Source organism: Anolis carolinensis, chromosome 2 (assembly GCF_035594765.1).
Source record: "Anolis carolinensis isolate JA03-04 chromosome 2, rAnoCar3.1.pri, whole genome shotgun sequence".
NCBI lineage: Eukaryota > Metazoa > Chordata > Lepidosauria > Squamata > Dactyloidae > Anolis > Anolis carolinensis.
Genome location: NC_085842.1, coordinates 164,489,360 through 164,510,968, shown reverse-complemented (window position 1 = coordinate 164,510,968; position 21,609 = coordinate 164,489,360). Strand labels below are relative to the sequence as shown.

At 40.9% G+C, this 21,609-nt stretch overlaps 1 protein-coding gene across 4 annotated transcripts in view; it reads right to left on the bottom strand.

Moving 5' to 3' along the window:
• Positions 1–21,609, bottom strand: part of rab11fip4 (RAB11 family interacting protein 4) — a 254,293-nt gene that overhangs the window by 68,476 nt on the left and 164,208 nt on the right. The window contains exon 1 of one of the 4 annotated variants that reach the window (XM_062971004.1): positions 5,904–6,062. The exons of the other annotated variants lie outside the window; for them this stretch is intronic. The gene's annotated coding sequence lies outside the window, so the exon portion shown is untranslated. Of the gene's footprint in view, positions 1–5,903; positions 6,063–21,609 lie in introns of those variants that run through there. 4 annotated transcript variants of the gene reach the window in all.

Genomic DNA, 21,609 nt, shown 5'->3' with positions numbered 1-21,609 from the left:
TTGGCACAGAATTCTGTAATGCATAGTGCAAGTGAGATCTTGGGTTTTGCACTAAAAAAAAAAGGGTCATGCAAATCCTGATGTTCCACACCACTATCCTGGAAACAGATTATACTGCCTCCTCTACTTTTGATTCTCTGCCATTTCTGCAGGTCATGTTTCCCAGGTTTGATTGACTTGCCTCTTCTAAACAATTCTCCCTAGGAATATGAAAGCAGTTTCCTACAGGTAGGAGATATATTTCCAGTCATCCTTCTCACTTCCTTAAGAATGGAGTACCGGTAATTGTACAAAAAAGAAAAACCTATGAGAATGTTCGTGCATTATGATACTGGCAGTCTCTTACATTCGTGTGTAAGTCAAAAATGGTTGTAAAGAAACTGATCCCCAAAAGCTGGTTTACTTATCCATAGGTCAATGTGATACTTTCTCCATTATGCCATTACCTTTGTAATGCCTTCTTTAAAAAATGGTGGTGACTCTTTTGGAGGTTCCCCCTGTCATGGAGACAGCAGTGGGCTCGGGTGCTTCCTTCAGGCTCTCTTGACACAAACTAAGCTTCAAGAGTTTGAGAGCCCTGTCCCTGCCAACGGAGTCTGAAAGAAGCAACAACCCCTCTGCTCTATTATCTGGCAGCTCTTGGACCTCTCCCCAAATACGGGGACTAGAGACACCTCTCTGCTGCAGTGAGGAAGTACCAAAGAGCCCCTGCTTTTCCACTCGGGCATTGCAAAAGGCTACCAGGGAGGGTCGAGGGGGTTGGTGTGTCTTTTAGGGTGTTGAAAGTGGTGAAAGCCCTTTTGAATGCCTGGGTGGGAAAATAGTGATGACAGTGTCCAAATGCAGCTGGCCCTCTGAGGCAATGCTGGAAATTTCACTTATCTATGTAATGTATTTGAGAAACCCAAAATTTTACCCTCAACTTGTGCATGGGTCATATCAAAATCCTTAATTTTGGCTCCAAAATCTGTCTTCCACTTATACATGAACATGACTTATATGGGAGAATATATGGTGTAAGTTATGTCCTATCCAGGGCAACCATTTCAGTGAGATATTCCTAGATACTTTTTAAAAAAATGTCTTATTGTACATCCATGAGGAAGATAAGAATTCAACCAACTACTACCTGCCAATGTGAAGAGGAAGAAGCACAGGGATATGTGAGTGAGCTGTCCTTGCTTTCTCAACCCCAAATATGAGCAATAATAGCAAGAACAAGTCATTTGTGACTACTGAGCTGCCTCAAGGGAAAACACTGTAATTTGTACAATATACCCAGGGTTGTTCAGCCTTTGAAAATACACCAAATGCTCTCACAGCCTCTTGTGAAATGTGATATCTCCAGAAAAAAAGAGGAAGAAAGCAAACCAAGCTTCTTCTAGAGCAACAGGAAGACAAACCACAAACACAAGGCTATACTGTCACATTAACAGGGGGGGGGGGGGGGGGGAAGAGATCAGGAAATGAAATGCCTTTAATCACTGTTTCTTTACATCCTCCTCTCAGGGAACCTGTCTCCTAGCAGCTTGTGGGTCAATGAATCCCTTCACAGCACAGAAGATTCTAGAAGCAGAAGATTTTCCTAGACCAATGGTCTCCAACTCCCAGAATCTCCAATATTAGGGGATATATGCGTTCAAGTTAAGACATCTAATGGCTCACAGGTTGAGAATCATGGCTCTAAATCACATGACCAGTGGATACATATGTTGGCCAGACATATTGGACCTCATTTATTCATTCAGCAAACTTAAATTTCCTCTTTTAACCAGTTTTTGTTTACAAGGTTTTAAAAATAGAGTATAAGGCAATGTGAAACCTCTTCGAAACAAACCCTGTCAAGAAAACCCTGTGATCGATCCACATTGGGGTTGCCATAGGTTGGAAATGACTTGAAAGTATGAAACAACAGAGGTTGACAAAAGATTTATATACTCAAAACAATGAAATCTATTGGAATTGGCTGCTACTATGTAGTTGTGATAATTGTCCTATGGAGGGTGGTAAAAAGTTACTTTTTTGAAAAAATGTACATTTCAGAAGAATGCATTAAATGCCATGCTGCAACCATCCATCACTGAACTCAATTATGGATGGATTCAGCACACCGCTGCATTCATTTATCTGAAAAATCATTTTACAAGCAATGCAGTGTGCATGCCTTCACTTAGGCCAGCCTAGTGTGTCTATGTGTGCATGATCTTGCTTGTTCTTCTGTGAAGGATCAGCCCAGATGGTAACTGCTGCTTCCAACGAACTGTGTACCCTAAAACACGGCCCAAAACCTACCATTCTGCACCAAACCACTCTATGTCATGTATCATAAGCTGACATCATTTGGGGGCTTCCAAGTCCAAGGAAGTCCCAGATCCTTTCCTGTCAGCAGCACTAGCAAGTGATGCAGTAGTAAATCAGAAAACAAGAGCCAACATCATTTGCCGCACAGCAGAGATGGACTACATTTGCTCAGCTAGCGATGCACCCACTGGCTCATTTGAATATGACAGCCTCTTTACTCTTTTTAGGAAACCAGGGGTTCCCTTGGTTCAAGTCTCTGAATATTAAAGGGTGTCTCATTTCCATTTTTCCCGTGAACTACATAGCTGCCAGACTCTGAAAAATTGTTTCTACCAGTGCAAACTGGAAGCAAGGAGACAGAGTTTTAAAGAAAGCCTGCCTTCTGAAGTAATTTCCATGCAAAATCACTTCAAAACATAGGGCAAATCAAATGCAAATTATATTGAAATGTGACAGTCTTTCATTTGTAGGGACCAGTGCCTTGTGTATAAATTTGGAAACATGTGTGGCATACATAGCTTGTTCACAGATTGGTCTAAGTCAGCAATCATGCAATAGCTATTTGCTCTCCTGCATTATTTACACATTTCTGAACTCCATTATTCAGAGAAGTTGCCAACTACAAGTACTTCTACTGACCCATAAGGGCACTGAACCCTTTCAAAACCTCACAGAATTGCCATGAGAAACAGGAGTTGTTTTTTTTAAAAAATTGGAAGAGCTCTACTAGAATATCAAGCCATCAAATCCTAGACAAGCCAACCTATGAACAGTTTACTAGCACAATATGAAGGAAAATGAACCTTTCTATTTGCATTTCACATCAACAGTTATCCAGAAACAAGATGACTCTGTATATTGAGGCTATCAGCCTCCTTTTTACTTGAATTTATGTGCTCCCCATTCAGAGTGATCAATCATAGCTCAATCCTGAATTTCATACATTGAATAGTTGTTATGGGAAAGAGTATACAAGTGCATCAGAAATGAATGACCACCAAAAAGTCTCATGCAGCAATTTCAGAGGGTATTGCTCTCTAGATATTATTAGGCTTAATCTCCCAGAATGTAAGACATCAATTGCTTCTTCACCTAAAAAAAGCCATCATTGTCAAAACCTCCATCATGGAAGGATTTCAAACACTACAAGGAGAACCAACACACTGTACATCTCCCTTGTTCCCCACCTATCCACATTTTATATGCCACGATTTGGATTTTGCTAGACTGCCTAAAAGAGGAACACAAGGCTGCATCTACACTGAGGAATTCATGCCAACTGATTGCATTTCAGCTGCATTGGTGCAATACTATTGAATCATGGGAGTTGTAGTTTCACAAGGTCTTTGGGCTTTGTGTTGTCGAAGGCTTTTATGACCAGAATCACTGGGTTGCCGTGAGTTTTCCAGGCTGTATGGCCATGTTCCAGAAGCATTCTCTCCTTACTTTTTGCCCACATCTATAGGAGGCATCCTCAGAGATTTTGAGGTCTGTTGGAAACTAGTCAAGTGGGGTTTATATATCTGTGGATGTCCAGGGTGGAAGAAATTACTCTTGTCTCTTTGAGGCAAGTGTGAATGTGTCAATTGGCCACCTTGATTAGCATTGAATAGCCCTGCAGCTTCAAAGCCTGGCTGCTTCCTGCCTGGGGGAATCCTTTGTTGGGAGGTGTAAACTGGCTCTGATTGTTTCTTGTCTGGAATTCCCCTGTCTTCTGAGTGTTATTCTTTATTTACTGTTCTAATTTTTGAGTGTTTTAATACCAGTAGCAAGTTTTTGTTCCTTTTCATGGTTTCCCCCTTTCTGTTGAAATTGTCCACATGCTTGTGGATTTCAGTGGCTTCTCTGTGTAGTCTGACATGGTGGTTGTTAGAGTGGTCCAGCATTTCTGTGTTCTCAAATAATATACTGTGTCCAGATTGGTTCATCAAGTGCTCTGCTATGGCTGACTTCTCTGGTTGAGTTAGTCTGCAGTGCCTTTCATGTTCCTTGATTCATCTTTAGTACGTTTTGCCAGTGAGAATTGGTGCTCCACCCAATTGCAAATCCCATGATTTGATAACATTGAGCCATGGCAGTTAAAGTTGTGTCAAACTGTATTAATTCTACAGTGTAGAGCCAGCCCAAGACTGCTTGCTTAAAGTAAACATTGGGAAGCACAGAGCTTTGTCCTTGGTCCATTCTAGGTTCCCAACTGCAAAACACCCTCCGCAAACTCCACCTGCTGGTTTTTGTGTGCGAGAAAAATAGGACATGCTGCCCAGTCATCATAATCACCATTCAGAATCTGGACTCCTGCTTCAATTGAGATTTTCAGGTCTGCATCAATCCCAAAGCCACAATGGACCAGAGGGCATTTTAAGATAATTTACCTTGGATTACCACCAATGCCACCCCACTTTTCACACCTTTGCGAGAGAGAAGACGGAGAAGACGAATGAGGTGGCAGAGGCCACCCTGCACCAAACAAATCTGGCTGGCATTGTCATCCGTGGGTGCGTCTACAGTTGCACACTGTGGGATCCATGCAGTTTGACCCTACTTTAATTCCAGACGTGAAACAATCAGGGCCAGCTAATATCTCCCAACAAAGGATTTCCCCAGACAGGAATCAGCCAGGCCCTGAAGCTGCAAGAGTTTTCAATACTAATCAAGGTGATCAACTGCAACATTCACACTTGCCTCAAACAGACAAAGAGTTCTTTCTCCCACCCTGAATATTATTCAACAGATATATAAACCTCCCTTACCTAGTTTCCAATATACTTCACAACCTCTGAGGATGCCTGGCACAGATGTCATGAGAGAATGCTTCTGGGACATGGCCATACAGCCCGGAAAACTCACAGCAACCCACTTTAACTGTCGCAGTGGAATCATGACGCTTGCAATTTGGTGAGGCACCAGCACCCTTGGGCAACGAAGGCTAAAGTCCTGGTAAAACTACAACTTCCCAGGTTCCATAGAATTGAGCCATGGCAGGTAATATTATTGTGAAACTGCATTAATTCTACAGTGCACCCCCCTTCCATCTCTGCAAAAGACAACCTGGAAAGTCCAAGGATGGCTTAGGAGCCCGCAGTTTGCTCGCCCACCCACGCTTTCTCCCTCCTCCTCTTCCTCTTCATAAGCGAAACCCGTATCATCCATTTGGATTGGGGCTGGTATTGATGGCAGCAGGGAGAGAAGTCATGCAAAGAGACATGTGCCCGCCCTAACAAAGGAGACCCCCCCCCCCTCCTCCTCCTCTCTCCAAGATTTTGGGACCTCATTGGGTGGCAAAAGGTTTTAGAAACCACCCCAAAGTGAGCTCGAAGGAGACTCAGGACCATCATGACTGCGGGGAGAGCGGAAAGGCGCCCTTATGTAAAGGTTTCCTCTGACTCTGGGGTTGGTGCTCCTCTCCATTTCTAAGCCAAACTCGGATTCGAACCCGCGACCTTTCGGTCAGCAACTTCAGCAGCTCAGCGGTTTAATCCGCTGCGCCACCGACGGCTCCCTTACACACAAAGAAACTCTCCCCCTCATATACCTCCCTCACAATAACAATCTTCCCATCCCGTTGGTTTCATTCAGTCCCACTAACGGCTCTTTCTTCTTACCTCAGAGCGCAGCCAGGCGACCGCCCGCGCTCCCGCCTTGGGAGAGAAAGCCGAGCAAGCGGCTCCGGAGAAGGAGGAGGAGGAGAAGCAGCAGCAGCAGCAGCAACGAGGCTCAGCCTCCTCCTCCTCCCTCCCCCTCCCTTTTTTTTCCTTCTCTACCTTGGGCAACAGTTGGCCCTGCCGCGGAGGCCACGCCCACTCTCTCTCGCGCACGCCCGCCCGCCCTCGCGCCCTCGGGCTGTTGCTAAGCGCCCCGGGAGCGCCTTCATTGGACCCGCGCGAGGTGAGATCACAGTGGCGCGGTGGATGAGCGCGCGCCCTGTTCGTGTGAGGAGGAGAGAGGGGAGGGGGAAAAAGGAGGGGGAGCGAAGGTTCCCTTAAAGGGGAGGAGCCAAAACGAGGTAAAGGGCAAACTGGCTAAACAAGTTGCTGGACCATCTCAACATCATCCACCCTAACATCCACTTCACCATGGAAAAATAATAATGAAGGACAACGGCCCTTTCTAGATGTCCTATTCACTTTTTAAAAAATAAATAAAATTTTATTAGTTTTCTTAAAATATTGTACATCCATACATCAATACCTTCAATACTCTTATATTTCACTCTTAATTCTTTGCATCAACTATATCTATATATATAAAAGAGTGATGGCATCACGGCAATTCACAAAACAACAAAAGTACAGGCCCCCCAACCTCAAAATTTGACAACACAACCCATCATCCACGCCTCAAGGTTGATACAACAAAAAGAAAAGAAAAAGAAAGTCCTAATTAGAGGGAGAGCAATAATTTTTTTTATCCAATTGCTGCCAGTTTAGAGGGCTAATCTCTGCCCACTTGGTTGCCTAGCAACCAGCCAAGGGACAGCCAGGTTTCAGTTAGGGGACAGGCAGATTTAGGCCTCACTTAGGCTTCTTCCACAGATTATCTAATTTGCACTGGATTATATGGCAGTGTAGACTCAAGGCCCTTCAACACAGCAATATAACCCATTTATAATCTTATATTATCTGCTTTGCACTGGATTATCTTGACTCCACACCACCATATAATCCACTTCAGTGTGCATTTTATACAGCTGTGAAGAAGGGGCCTCAGATAATCCAGTTCTGAGCAGATAATATAAGATTAGAAATATACAGTAGAGTCTCACTTATCCAACGCAAACAGGCCAGCAGGATAAGTGAATATGTTGGATAATAAGAAGGGATTCAGGAAAAGCCAATTAAACATCAAATTAGGTAATCGTTATACAAATTAAGCACCAAAACATCATATTATACAACAAATTTGACAGAAAAAGTAGTTCCATGCGCAGTAATGCTATGTAGTATTTACAGTAGAGTCTCACTTATCCAACACTCGCTTATCCAACGTTCTGGATTATCCAACACATTTTTGTAGTCAATGCTTTCAATATATCGTGATATTTTGGTGCTAAATTCATAAATACAGTAATTTCTACATAGAATTACTGTGTATTGAACTACTTTTTCTTCCAAATTTGTTGTCTAACATGATGTTTTGGTCCTTAATTTGTGAAATCATAACTTAATTTGATGTTTAATAGGCTTATCCTTAATCCCTCCTTATTATCCAACATATTCGCTTATCCAACATTCTGCCGGCCCGTTTATGTTGGATAAGTGAGACTCTACTGTACTGTATTTACAAATTTACCACTAAAATATCACAATGAATTTAAAACACTGACTACAAAAACATTGATTATGAAAAGGCAGACTGCGTTGGATAATCCAGAACATTGTATAAGCGAATGTTGGATAAGTGAGATTCTTCTTTAATATGAAATAATTACTGGGATAGAATAATGCAGAACAATATAATCTCTAAAACCAGGACAGTAAATAAACAGGGGAATTCCACACAGGAAACAATCAGGGCCAGCTAACACCTCCCAACAAAGTATTCCCATCCTCAAAGTCTGGCAAATCCTCTGTTTTCTCAGGGCCACAGACAGTAGAAGCACATAAAATATCGCAAACAACACCACTCTGAAAACAAGGGAATTCCAGACAGGAAACAATCAGGGCCAGCTAACACCTCCCAACAAAAAATTCACTCAGGGAGGAAACAGCCAGGCTTTAAAGCTGCAAGGCCATTACATCCTAATCATTTTTCCTAATTGCAGCATTCATACTTGCCTCCAACAAACAAAAAAAACCAATCAGAAATATTGTATATTCACAACCTTTAGGAAATAATATCCCCTGATGGCGCAGCGTGTTAAAGCGCTGAGCTGCTGAACTTCTGGACCGAAAGGCCACAGGTTTGAATTGGGGGAGCGGAGAGAGCCCCCACTGTTAGCCCCAGCTTCTGCCAACCCAGAAGTTCAAAAACATGCAAATGTGAGTGCATCAATAGGTACTGCTCCGGCAGGAAGGTAACACCGCTCCATGTAGTCATCCCACATGACCTTGGAGCAGTCTATGGACAACGCCGGCTCTTCGGCTTAGAAATGGAGATGAGCACCAACCTCCAGAGTCAGACACGACTGGACTTAATGTCTGGGGAAAAACTTTATCCTTGACCTTAACTACCACCAATTCCTCAATACTTTATTTCCCATACCACCAGACTTCGCCACAGCAACGCGTGGCCGGGCACAGCTAGTAAATATATATACCTTGTATGCTGTTTCTTTTCACCTCTGCCCCCCCCCCCCCCCCCCCGGCCATTTCAATTTACATTCTCTTTCCAAAATACCATTTCTTCTTGTGGAGGTAATTTCCTATCTACTTCTTTTGAACCCTTCTCAATAAATTTTCCCCAAACCTCGTCAAAGTCATTTTCCTTACATACTCCATTCCTAACTCTTAATCTACATGTTAACTTATCGTTTATTGTTAATTTCCATAGTTCTTTTTACCATTCTTCTATTTGTATGTTTATTTTACCTTTCCAGTTCCTTGCTATCAACAGCCTTGCTGCAGTTAACATATTATTTATTGCACCCTTCTGTTTTTTTCAACTTATTGACATTATATAATGACAACAATGCGCACTTTTTCCTATCTTCTTATCCATTATAGCTTCCATTTCTCTAAATACCTTTCCCCAAAATACATTTACATATTTACATTGCCACCACATATGTATATATGTGAGCCCTGGTGGCGAAGTGCGTTAAAGTGCTGAGCTGCTGAACTTGCAGACCGAAAGGTCCCAGGTTCAAATCCCGGGAGCGGCTTGAGCACCCACTGTTAGCTCCAGCTTCTGCCAACCTAGCAGTTCGAAAACATGCCAATGTGAGTAGATTAATAGGTACCGCTCCAGCAGGAAGGTAACGGCGCTCCATGCAGTCATGCCAGCCACATGACCTTGGAGATGTCTACGGACAATGCTGGCTCTTCGGCTTAGAAATGGAGATGAGCACCAACCCCCAGAGTCAGACATGACTGGACTTAACATCAGGGGAAAACCTTTACCTTATGTATATATGTACCCACCTCCTGGCAACCTCTCTAACAATTTTTTGTAGCATTTTTATTAATGTTTGCTATCTTTACTGGTGTTAAGTACCCTTGCCAAATCAGTTTATAATAATTTTCTTTAACACGTATCAATAGGTTCCTTAAATGTCTTTGATTCCATAACTGTATCCAATCCACTTCCCTTATCCTAATCCCTAAATCTCCCTCCCATATCTCTCTTAATAATGCATCTTTTAATTTTTCCCCCTTGATTTCAATTAATATCTTATACAATTTACTGGTTATTCCTTTCATCCTATGGTGTACTCCCATTGCTCTTTCCTTTTGTATCATTTGTTCGAATTGTGTAGGATTGCCTCCTTCCCCATTATTTTTTATCCAGTTCTTGGGCCATTGTTCTAGCTGTAAGCATTGGAACCATGAGAATTTAATATCTCTAAATACTCTCAGTATAGTTTCTTTCTTCATGTCCGCTTTTATCCAATCTCCAATTTTGTCTATATTCTTCTCTCTTAATTTTTTTATCCAGTATATTTTTTTAGATTTTTTGGGAATTTCCTATCCATTATTATTGGTGTTAATGTTGAGCTTTCTGACAATAATACTTTCTTGTATCTATTTCAAATTTCTAGCACGTTTCTCAACATTGGTTTTTTTTACTCCTTTAACTTCTTTCCTTTTTAAATCCTTAAAAAATATGTTCCAAATTTTTTCCTTTACTTCATTCGAACCTTCCTCCAACCATTCCAAGTCCTCTTTATTTGTCATCCCTTCTATAACTAGTCTCATCCTGTTTGCTTCGTAGTATTTTTTAATGTTGGGGAGTGCTAGACCTCCTACCTTCTGTGACCTATACCAAAGTTGTTTATTTAACCTGTTTTGCTTGTTGCCATTGCAATATTTGTTAATTATTTGTTGCCATTTGTTTAATTCCTCTTCTGAAATTTGTAGTGGTACCATTCTAAATATAAAATTTATCTTTGGAAGAATTTTCATTTAAACTAACGCTAACCATGATAGTTTTATATTTTCATATTCTAGTAATTTCTTTTGAGTTGCTTTCCTTAATGTTGTAACATTTACCACTTCCATTTCATGTAAATCCTTAGTTATAGTTACTGTACTCCTAAATATTTTATTTTGTTCTTAATCTTTATTCCCTATTCACCAGCAGACCCAGACAACAATTGGGGCCACACAGTTTACAGAAAACCAACACACAGGGATAGATAGTAAAGGTAATGGTTTTCCCCTGACATTAAGTCTAGTAAAGTCCAACTCTGGGGGTTGGTGCTCATCTCCATTTCTAAACCATATTAACCGCAGTCTCTGAGCATGTAACACGAGCACCCAGGCCTGTAGCGGGGGGGGGACACCCAGGCCTGTACAGGAGCACCCAGGCCTGTAGCAGGGGGTTCAACCCCCCCCCCCCATTTTTCAGGTTAAAAAAAACCCTGGTTAACTCATGAATTTTAACTGGTTAACCAAATCCCCATGTTAAGTCTATGAGACACAAAAAATTAAGAGTCCCTCCAGGCACTATCTCAAGCAGATATTGACAGGTCTGTAGCGGGGTGTGTGTGTGTTAGGGGTTCAACCCCCCCCCCCCCAAATTTCTGGCTACGGCCCTGCGACCACCAGCTTGTCCTATTTTAATGGATTCTTTTCAGTTGGTTCAGCCTGATGATGTGGACAAGGTGCTTGGAGAGGTGAGGGCTACCACATGCATCCTAGACCAGTAGGCTGTTAAGAATTGTGGGAGTTGAAGTCCAAAACACCTGGAGGCCAAAGTTTGCCCATGCCTGATCTACACAGTGGAATGAATCCAGTCTGACCCCACTTTAAAGGTCAAGGCTCAATGGCAAGGAGTCTTGGGAGTTGTAGTTCTCTGAGGTCCTTAGCCTTCTCTGCCAAATAGGGCGGACTGGAGACAACAGCTTTCAGAATTCCATAGCAGTGAGACACAGTAGTTAAAGTGGGGTCAAACTGCATTCATTCTAGAATGTAGATTCTTAACAGCCGGCTGTTAGGAATTGTGGGAGTTAAAGTCCAAGACACCTGGAGGGCCAAAGATTGCCCATGCCTGGTGTAGATGCACTTCAGAAATCTATCATCTTTCTTTCCTCCTGCCACATAAAACCACATCTTCATCTTGTCCTACTGTTTGGAAAAGATGGGGCAGCTGTTTCAGGCTGCTGAAATCCAAGCTGAACCATGAAAGTTTGGATTCTTTGTTCTCCAGTTTACCATTGTATCTTTTGTACAAGTGCTTGAGGGGTTTTCTGCCTTGGGTGCCAAAATAAATTGGGCTGCCCTAGTTATTATTCATGTGTGTTTGTATGGTCTAGGTGTCTGATATATTCTGCCTCGGGCAGCAGAATGTATTGGACCAAGCCTTGTCATGCCTCCCTTACTGCTGTTCTGAGTAGGAGAAACATTTTTTGAAGAAAAGGTGAACGTGGAAAGAATAACTCTTCGGAAAATGCGTCAAAAATGCCAACGGTGGCCAATTTTTCAAGCCTCCTGCAGACAGCAAAAGCTGAGCATCTCCAATTGCCATCTCGGCTTCCGCCTCAACCGGCATTAATTATCCAATACAGTAGTGTGCCCTAATTTCTCTATTCCCTCGCTGTTCGGCTCCCTTCCTGCTCAAATACCGCAGCTCAGCAACTTAAAACTCTCGCTCAGTTCTTGTTGCTTGTGAGAGCGAGCTGCCATCTGCAAAACGCTGGAGCTGCCTTCTGCCTGGTCTCCTGGTTTGAAAAGAGGTAATTAAGTCATGATGATCATAGCAGAAAGAGGCAACGAATATTTAGAATAGGGCTTCGCCAGATCGCTCCCCAAATGTCATGCCTCTGTGTGTGACAGAATATGATCAAAGGGAAATTATTCTTGCACAAGTATAGTAAAGCAATGTGTTTTCTTTCTTCTTTTCTCACACATTCTCTGCAGGACACAAAGACAAGTAGACACCTTGCAAAAAGTGAGATTTTCTTTCATATATATATATATATACACACACACACACACACACACACAAACACACATACACACACACACACACACATATATATACACACACACACACACACATATACACATATGGAAGTGCGTGCTTCCCACTTCAATCTACACAGGCATTGTCAACAAAGCAAAAGAAGAAATCTGCTGCATGCTTTACTTGAAACAAGTTCTGCTAAAATCAATGAAACATTTCCCTGCAGGGATGCATCGAGAATTGATGAGTGTTGGAGTTCGGCTATGTGGTTTCCCTGCAAAGGCGATGGCTTTACTGCAGTGCAATCCTAAGCAGCTCTATAAGAAAACACCCAAACCTCCCTGCACTGCATCAGCATCACTGATGACAACAACACAGATTCTGTGACTGAAATGTTATGATGGTCAGCATGATGTGCTGCATTACCCAATGCTGGTTTCCTTAGAAGGTTTCTATCACAGCCCTCATAATGTGGGGCTGGATCTATGCTGCCATATAATGCAGTTCAAACTGCATTATTTGGCAGTATAGATCCCGCTTCAGACTAGTAAAAGGAAGCATATTAAAGGTGTTTTTTGTATACCAGGGGTTCTTAAACTTTTTTACTCGTGACTCCTTTCAGCCTGAGAAATGTTTACATGACCCTGGATATATACATATATAAAAGAGGCATAAACATCAAACATTTTCTGATAACAAATCAGCATTTGCAAGGCTTGTTAAACTGGCTGATTTTTATTTTAATGAAGTACAGATGAAGCATCTTCTGCAGTTCACTAAACTACACAACAGATTCATGTAAATGTCTAAAACAGCAACTAGGTGACATTCAGAAACCTTTTACTCTTGCCAATTTTTTCATGACCTCAATATTGAGCTAAGGGAACCCCATTTGGGCTCAGGACCCACAGTTTAAGAAGCAGTCAGTATACCATGGGATGTGTCATAAGAGCAGAGGTGAATGTATGCACATAAGACAGGTTTACTGTATTATAAAAACAGCTTTGTGAATGCAGTATTTTTTTTATTTTTGTCAGATGCTTAGAGTTCTGGTTGCTTAAATTCCAGTTAGCGGAAGGTCTACTGTATCTTTCTTTGCAATAGTGTGAATTTTTTAGATGTTTGATTTTCAATGTACTATCAGGTCTCCATAGCCACGGATTCTGTATCCAGGGGTTCAGCCATCTATAGCTTGAAAATATTTTTTTAAATCCAAAAAGCAAACTTTGATTCTCCCATTTTATATATGGATCACAATTTTATCATAATATTGTATGTAATGAGAATTGAGCATCCACTGATTTTGATATCCTGAAAGGTCCTAGGACCAAAACTGTAGTACATCTGCGTGAGTCAGTTTGACTAAGTATGGGCTTCCCTGTTTACCTGAGGTGTTGCTACCTGTTCTACTATATTACCTGCCCATTGAAGGAATGCTTCCTAGGTGTGTATTTCCCAACTTGCTAGGGAACAAAACCTCTTCTGACCTCTCAAATAAACAACAATTTATATTTATACATTCCCACAGGTTACAATAGTTAGTTACCACATTACTGTGCTATTAGTAGCTTCCTTCCTGGTAATGTATTGCAAACTCTGGCTTTTTGTTGTGCAAATTCTTTGTTATTGTGTAAATCAATGCAGTGACATGGGAAGGGAAATGAAAATGAGAACATTAGACCATGTCTAATTCTGACATCAGGATTTATTTATTTTTTGCTCTTAACTAGCTGCGGTGTTTCCTATATAAAATCACTCATAACTGGGTTCAAAATACATAAATGGGTTTAGATTTTACTCCATGGATCTGGAAAATTTTCAGTACACACACTTAAATACATGTACATATGTAACAGAACCACTCATTCAGGTATCATAACATAGTAACATGGTGTGTGTTTTATGTTAGCAGTTTAACATTTTGCCTTATTCAATTTTAAAATTTCTAAATAGAGATTTAAAAGAATGGAAATAAATTAATAAATTGAGGGAGCATCTGATGGTCCTTGGAGTAGTTATTTACAAGCTCTGGCCATGAGACTGGAGTCCTGAAAAACAAAGGTTGTTTCAATAATGATTTAGCAAATTCAGGGTTACTCAGAGCAAATAATAGCTCCTGACAATATAACAGGTGCTCACAAATTTCCATTGAGGGGTAAAAGAGATTTCCAAATTCTTCCACCTTGTGACTAGATTTAATGGTGAAGAGCATTTCAATTGCACGTCAAAAGTGATGCCACATCTATTCTGGCTTGTATTTTAACCAGTTTTTGGCAGATTTTTTTGGGTAATTGCTGCATTTCTATGTGATTTTGGATTACTTTTGTTGGGATTTTTAAACTCGGCCAAGATATACTTGTGAGATTACCTTTCACTGTCATCGGAAGCCGACCTATCTTGACCAGTTTAGGATGCTTTGCATCCTTGATTTTAAGAACTGGCAGTGGCTATTACCTGATCAAGCAAAACCAAGCAAAAAATGACTTAGGGTGCATCTACACTGTAGGCTTAATGCAGTTTGACACCACTTTAACTGCCATGGCTCTGCTATTTGGAATAATGAAAACTGTCATTTTACAAACTTGAACTTTCTCTGACAAAGACTGCTGCTGCCTCCCCAAACTACAAATCCCAGGAATTTATAGCATGGACTCATGATGGTTAAAGTGGGGTCAAACTGCATTAATTCTACAGTGTAGATGTTCCCCATGTGAACAATTTTGGAGTATTTTGGAATTTAAAATCCCAGTTCCAAGATTCTACAGCATAGATCCAGCCCTGTTTGAATCCTTGAACTGATTAAAGTAAGGCCTTCATTTTTGTCTTATAGCACCAAGCCACTTGAAAGCAATGGTTTAATCCATGACATACATACACACATTTATGTCACAAATAAAAAAGTCCAAAAGGCACATTTTTCATAATTGCCCCAAGGATTTAAGTGTGAAATATCTCAATTTATTCTTCATCATCTAGCATTATTTCAAGACCTGTCAATCCATGCATTTAGAATGATTGCGTGAACAAAGCTATATTCACAAATAACTTGTGTAGCATACAAAAATATATAAGTAATAAATGTTTAATGAGAAAGGGCTTGATGGAAAACATGTTTTACTGAGGCATGCTAAAGTGCTATATACTTATGTTTAATACATGAATGTATTATGGTTTTATGTTAGGTATGGACTGTATGATTTATTACAAGGCAATAATTAGGAATTTATAGGCATCTTGTTGATAGAAACCCACCAAAGTTATGACAAAAATCTGTGATTCTTAAATCGATCACATTCTTTATGGAAATTGACAGGACATGAATTTGATTAAGCTGTAGGCACTGCAAGTCTGATATATTTCCCCTTGGATTTCAGCAAAATTCTGTTTACCCATTTATTTTCATTAAGTAAGTCCAAGAATGATTTTTCACAATGACAAAAAGACAAAGCATTGTTATTTCCACTCATGTCATCTGCAACTTCACTGAAAGTAAGAGTTCACAAATGACACTTAGCAAAAAACCTAACGGAAAAGCCAGGATGTGTACACTCATTCTGAAAATATTAAGATTTCTAGAATTTTTTGATGGGAGAAAGTGTAGCGTAGTGGTTCGAGGGCTGCAGATGACTTTGGAAACCTGGGTTTTAATTCCCATGCAGCCATGAAACCACTTGGTGATCTTGTCCAAGTCATACTCTCTCAGCCTCAGAGGAAGGCAATGACAAACCTTTTCAGAACAAATCTTGTCAAGAAAACACTTTGATAGGGTCACCTTAGGGTTGCCATAGGTCAACAACTACTCAAAGGCACACTACAACAAGCCTTTGACCCATAGATTCCTCACAGGTACAAACTCAGAATCTAGTAAGGTGGGATTAACAAACCAACTTTGAACTTTAGTTTAAAGCTGGCTTTAAATCCTGTCTCAATCATAGTTCATAATTAATATGTTACACAGAATTGTAATTACATATTTTACATTTCTGGCAAAGCAACAGAAGTGTATGGTAGAGATGGTAAAGGTAATAATGAGGAAGAATACACAGGCTAGGAGAGGTTGCAGCAGTTTGCTTTTGCTTGAGGCTCCATTTACACCAATGGTTCTCAACCTGTGGGTCCCCAGATGTTCTGGCCTTCAACTCCCAGAAATCCTAACAGCTGGTAAAGTGGCTGGGATTTCTGGGAGTTGTAGACCAAAACACTTGGGACCCACAAGTTGAGAACTACTAAATTACACTAACCATTTCATGCAGTTTCAATCCTGTATGGAGGAAAGTGGTTTTGCTGTGCAAATGACTGTGTAAATCTCAGAACCAGTTTGAGGCCCGGATAGTGATTACACAAACCTGATGTACACTGATGCACATTAAGGTCTTTCTTTGGTGTGATTTTGTGGGAGTTTGTTGTCTGGTCACTACTGTTTGAAGTTAGATATGAACTGCATTAAATGGTCAGTGTAGATGGGGCCCAAGTCGACTGAGAATGGTAATGGTCTGCCCTCTTCTCCCATTATTAACTCAGTTTGTAGCAACTAAAGCAGGCTGAGAACAAATGAGGAAAATGAGAGATGGACAAGGGCCCTTCCACATAGCCATATAACCCAGAATATCAAGGCAGATAATCCACAAGATCTGCTTTGAACTGAGTTATGTGAATCCACACTGCCATATAATCCAGTTCAACATGGATTTTATAGAGCTGTGTGGAAGGGGCCAGAGAAACTGAGAAGGTCCTTAACCGTTTTAACTGAGTGGGGGGGGGGGGGGCGTTGTTGTTGCTGCTGTTGTTGTTGTTGTTGTTGTTGTTGTTGTGTGCCTTCAAGTCATTTCAGACTTATGGCAACCCAAAGATGAACCTATCACAGGAAGATTTTCTTGGCAAGATTAGTTCAGAGGGGGTTTGCTGTTGCCTTCTGCTGAGAGAGAGTGACTTTGACAAGGTCACCTAGTGAGCAGAGATTTGAAACATGGTCTTTCTCTAAATCCTATTCTAATACTAAAACCACTAATTTACAAAGGTACTGGAGTGATGGGAATGCCATGGCTGTCCATTGGGCATAGCCCATCTGGTTTGCCTTGCTGACATACATTTAAGCCTAAAGAGTCAGGGGAGTTACAAGAAGGATGCTGGTGGTGAGGAAGGCATATGCCAGGTAACCACTGTTGAGCCTTGTGGCGGTCATTAAGGAGACAAGCTGTGATAATACAGCATTCAAAGAGGACAATGGTGGGTTTGTTTTTAATTGGAGATGTCACTGCTACAAAACATGCCCCAAGGACCACCTCAGTGAGACAACTCCAAGGCTTTCGGGACAATAAGGATATGAAAGCACATCTTTCCAACTCAATACATTCCTGCCCTGAAGCATTTTGTAATCTGTATCTCAAACGGAGCATAGGGACCCTTCCCCCTCATTATTTTGGACAATGAGCATGGTCATTAGCCATGCTGGCTGGGGATTCTGGGGTTTACAGTTATATAAAGCATTCTCTTCCCAACCCTACATATGAAGATTATTATTATTACTGACTGATTTATACCCAACCATTCCTGCAAACTGGGATTTGGAATAGTTTACAAATTAAAATTGAGCAGAATGTAGTTTGAAAGATGAACATTAACATGGAACCAAAGTACAGTATTAACAATATTAAAACGCTTCAAAGCATATCTTTAATCATAATAAAATACAAATTTACAATTTAACAATGCATTTAAATGTAATAATAATAATAATAATAATAATAATACGGTGTTCCCTCACTTATCACGGGGGTTAGGTTCTAGGGCCACCCGCAATAAGTGAAAATCCTCAAAGTAGGGACACGATATTTATTTTAATATTTATACATTATTTTAGTAGTTAACTAGTTATACACTATTTTAAGTCTTTATCAACCAATTGTGTATTGATAAATCGCCTCCTTCTCCTCCCATTCTGCTTGGGCTCCTTTTCTTTCCCTTTGGCTTCTCCTTCCTCCCTTCATTAGGCTGTAAATTGTATTTTTTTAATGATTTCTAATAGTCTTTTAGAGTTTATTGAAAAACCGCTAAACAGCAAATCCGCAAAAAGTGAACTGCGAAGTATTGAGGGAACACTGTAATAATAATTTATTTCTAACCCTCCCTCTCTCCCCAAAGAGACTCAGGGTGACTTCCATAAACAGCAAACATCCAATGCCACATAGCTTTGTGTGACGTATGACCTGAAATACTGAGATCTCTCTGTGTGTACATGTGTGAAATAATGTCCTGTTTAGGAAGCAGGCTTGCCTTTTGCTATCCATTCCTAGCTCTTCTGAGCAAACTAGTTTTTCTCCTATCTTTGAAAACTGAACATTACACAGCAATATCATTCATAATGTTTTTTTACCAACAGATGATCTGGCTCTTTAAAACCAGTCATGGCTGTTTCCACTCTGCAGAATGACGGCAGTTTGACACTGCATTAACTGCCATGGCTTAATAATGCTATGGAATTCTGGGATTTGTAGCTTTGTGAGAGTTACTTTTTCTGTCAGAGTGGTGCCACAACAAACTACAAATCCCAGGATACTACTTGATGGAGCTATGGCAGTTGAAGTGGTGTCACACTACTATAATTCTGCAGTGTAGACGGCCTCTTAGTTATTTTGCTGTTAGGCAGTAAGGGCAAGACAGTGTCCCCTTCTATTCTGCAGACAAAACAGTTGAGTCATTGGCACAACCAAAGGGAAGAGTGTCCTTCATTGCACCTGAGGGTAACAAGGAGAGCTGGAGGAAGATATAGGGCAGGTTATATATTACAGAGCTCTCTCCTTCAGCATGTTGCCACCACCACCTGCATCTCCCTTCTTTGTTTATGGTGGAGCTGGCCTTCTGATAATCTATTGCTACACAACCTCTCTGATGGTTACACCACAGGAAGAAGACTTCAGAGCAATTCATAAAGCAATATCCTTGCCTAGCAAGTGGAGCAGAGTTTATCTCTTCTGTCCTTCTTGCTTTGCTAGTACCCATGTTTGATCGTTTAAAAGGCCCATGGGGCCCTGCAGTTGTGATATCCAGATATCTTCGGCTTATAAATGGAGATGAGCACCAACCTCCAGTCGGACACGACTAGACTTAATGTCAGGGGAAAACCTTTACCTTTACCACTTTTCAAAGCATCCCTCTTATCTTGAGATTTCTCTCCCTTGCATTGAGGACCAGAGAAAAGAGGGGGAAGCTCTAAAATTTTGAAACCCCCTCTATTTGCGTGTATATATATATGCACATTTTCCTAGTGAGGTGGAAGAGACAGGGATAATTCATTCCTGAGTCTCAGTATTTTCGCGTGATACCCTGTATATGCTGAACACTGGTAAATGTAATGCAGACTTTTCCCTTTCCCTGCCTAATATGGTTCTTCCACTTCACCTCCGCCAATCATCTCCTGATCTTTGTTCTTAGAAAGGAAGAAAAATCAAAATTCCCAGAAACCCAGTTTCTAATCCAAAAGTTGGCTGTCTACGTGTGTTGCTTTCATTAGAGCTCTAAAAGCATCCGTGGATCAAAACCAATTAAAAAGTGCTACCGTCATTTCTTTTTAGGTCAGAAATGCATCAGCTTGGGTAACCCCTGGGACTCATCTCCTGGAGACATGGATCTCTCTTTGTCAGTTTTAATAAAAGGCAGCCACAAAAACGAAGCGTGTGCCATGTGCTCTCAATAAAGGCAAGACCACAGCGATCAATAGCGATGGCAATCTGCCTTGTTTGGTTGTTAGCATCAAGCCTCTATAAAACCACAAGCCTTCGCTTGAGGGGCTCCCTCCACGCCTTGGTTTCCTTTGGCACAATGAACCCTCTATGCTCAAAGCACATCTGTGCTTTGGGCCACTTATAGTCATACGTTTTATTCCATTTGGTCATGATGAAAAACCTGCTTTTTTGCTTCTGTTGGCTATAGTGTTAATGAACGTTAGGCAGCCACACGTTGGAGTTAAAAGCTCCACATAGGGCTTCACACAATACTGGGTACCAAAGGGCTACAGGGATGCTTTCTTTTTGGGGTTAAATTTAAAGTATTGCTGAAGTAAAGTCCGCCAATTCTCACCCATACCCTGCTATACACAAGGACCAATCCTTTAAAATGGGAAGCCAATGGATACAAATGAGCTACCTTGAATTGTTTAAACGAAAGAGTCTCCATAGGTTGACAAAGACTTGAAAGCAGACAACATCAACCAGGGAGGTTGTATGAAAAAGAGATCAGGACTTCTGTGCATTTAACAGTTGTGGGGGAAAGGAACTTCAACAGGCAGCTTGCATTGTGAACAATGCTTGCAGTAACTCCTCCTTTCCCACAGCTATACAGATACAGGATCTCTATCCTTTTTTCATCTGGCTACTTTCTACTCAATTGTCTTGCACTGGGCAAATGGCAACCGGCGAGAAACAAGTACAGTTTGGATCAAGAAAGACTCTGTGGAGAAGGAAGTTTTAACCTTTTTATATGATACATTAATTGCATTATTTTTTATATTTAATTGATTATGTATTGTGTGTTGATGTATTTGTATTGGTTTTAAACTTTGTACACCATTTTGAGCCCGAGCCATGGGAGAAAAGCAGGTTAGAAATTAACAACAACAACAACAACAACAACAACAACAACAACAACAACAACATTCCTCCTGATGCTTTTTGATTGCACCTCCCATCAGCCCTAGCTAGCCAACAGTGAAGAATGCTGGGAGTTGTGGTCCAAGGATATCTGATGGTTTGCAGTTGAGTTTTGCTTGAACAACAGAATTTTAGCCTAAAATCACAAAGCAAATCTTGGAAACAGCTCATCCACTTTGAGGCTGCCTTGCAAAATAAAGCTGAATGATCCCCTGAGGAAGAAAGCAGGCCATAGATAGGTAAAAGTAATGTTACCATTTTCCATGGAGGACAGAGATTTGGCTTTTATCTTAGTGCTGTCCCTGGTCAAGCAGGATTTTCAAGTTTTTTAAGTACTACAAATGCCTGCAAAACCCACATCTTCAGTGATAACAATGGAACAGTGTGTGTGTGTGTGTGTGGGGCGGGAATCAAACTATGAGTGTGACCCTAAATCTCATAATCCCATCAACAAGTTTTTATGCATGAACTACAGCAAAACTCAAAAAGCTACCACAGGTTGAGTATCCCTTAATTTGAAAATATGTCAAACAAAAATGTTTTTGATTTCAGAGTGTGGCTTTTTTGGGGGGGATTTGCATATAAACAATAAGATACCCAA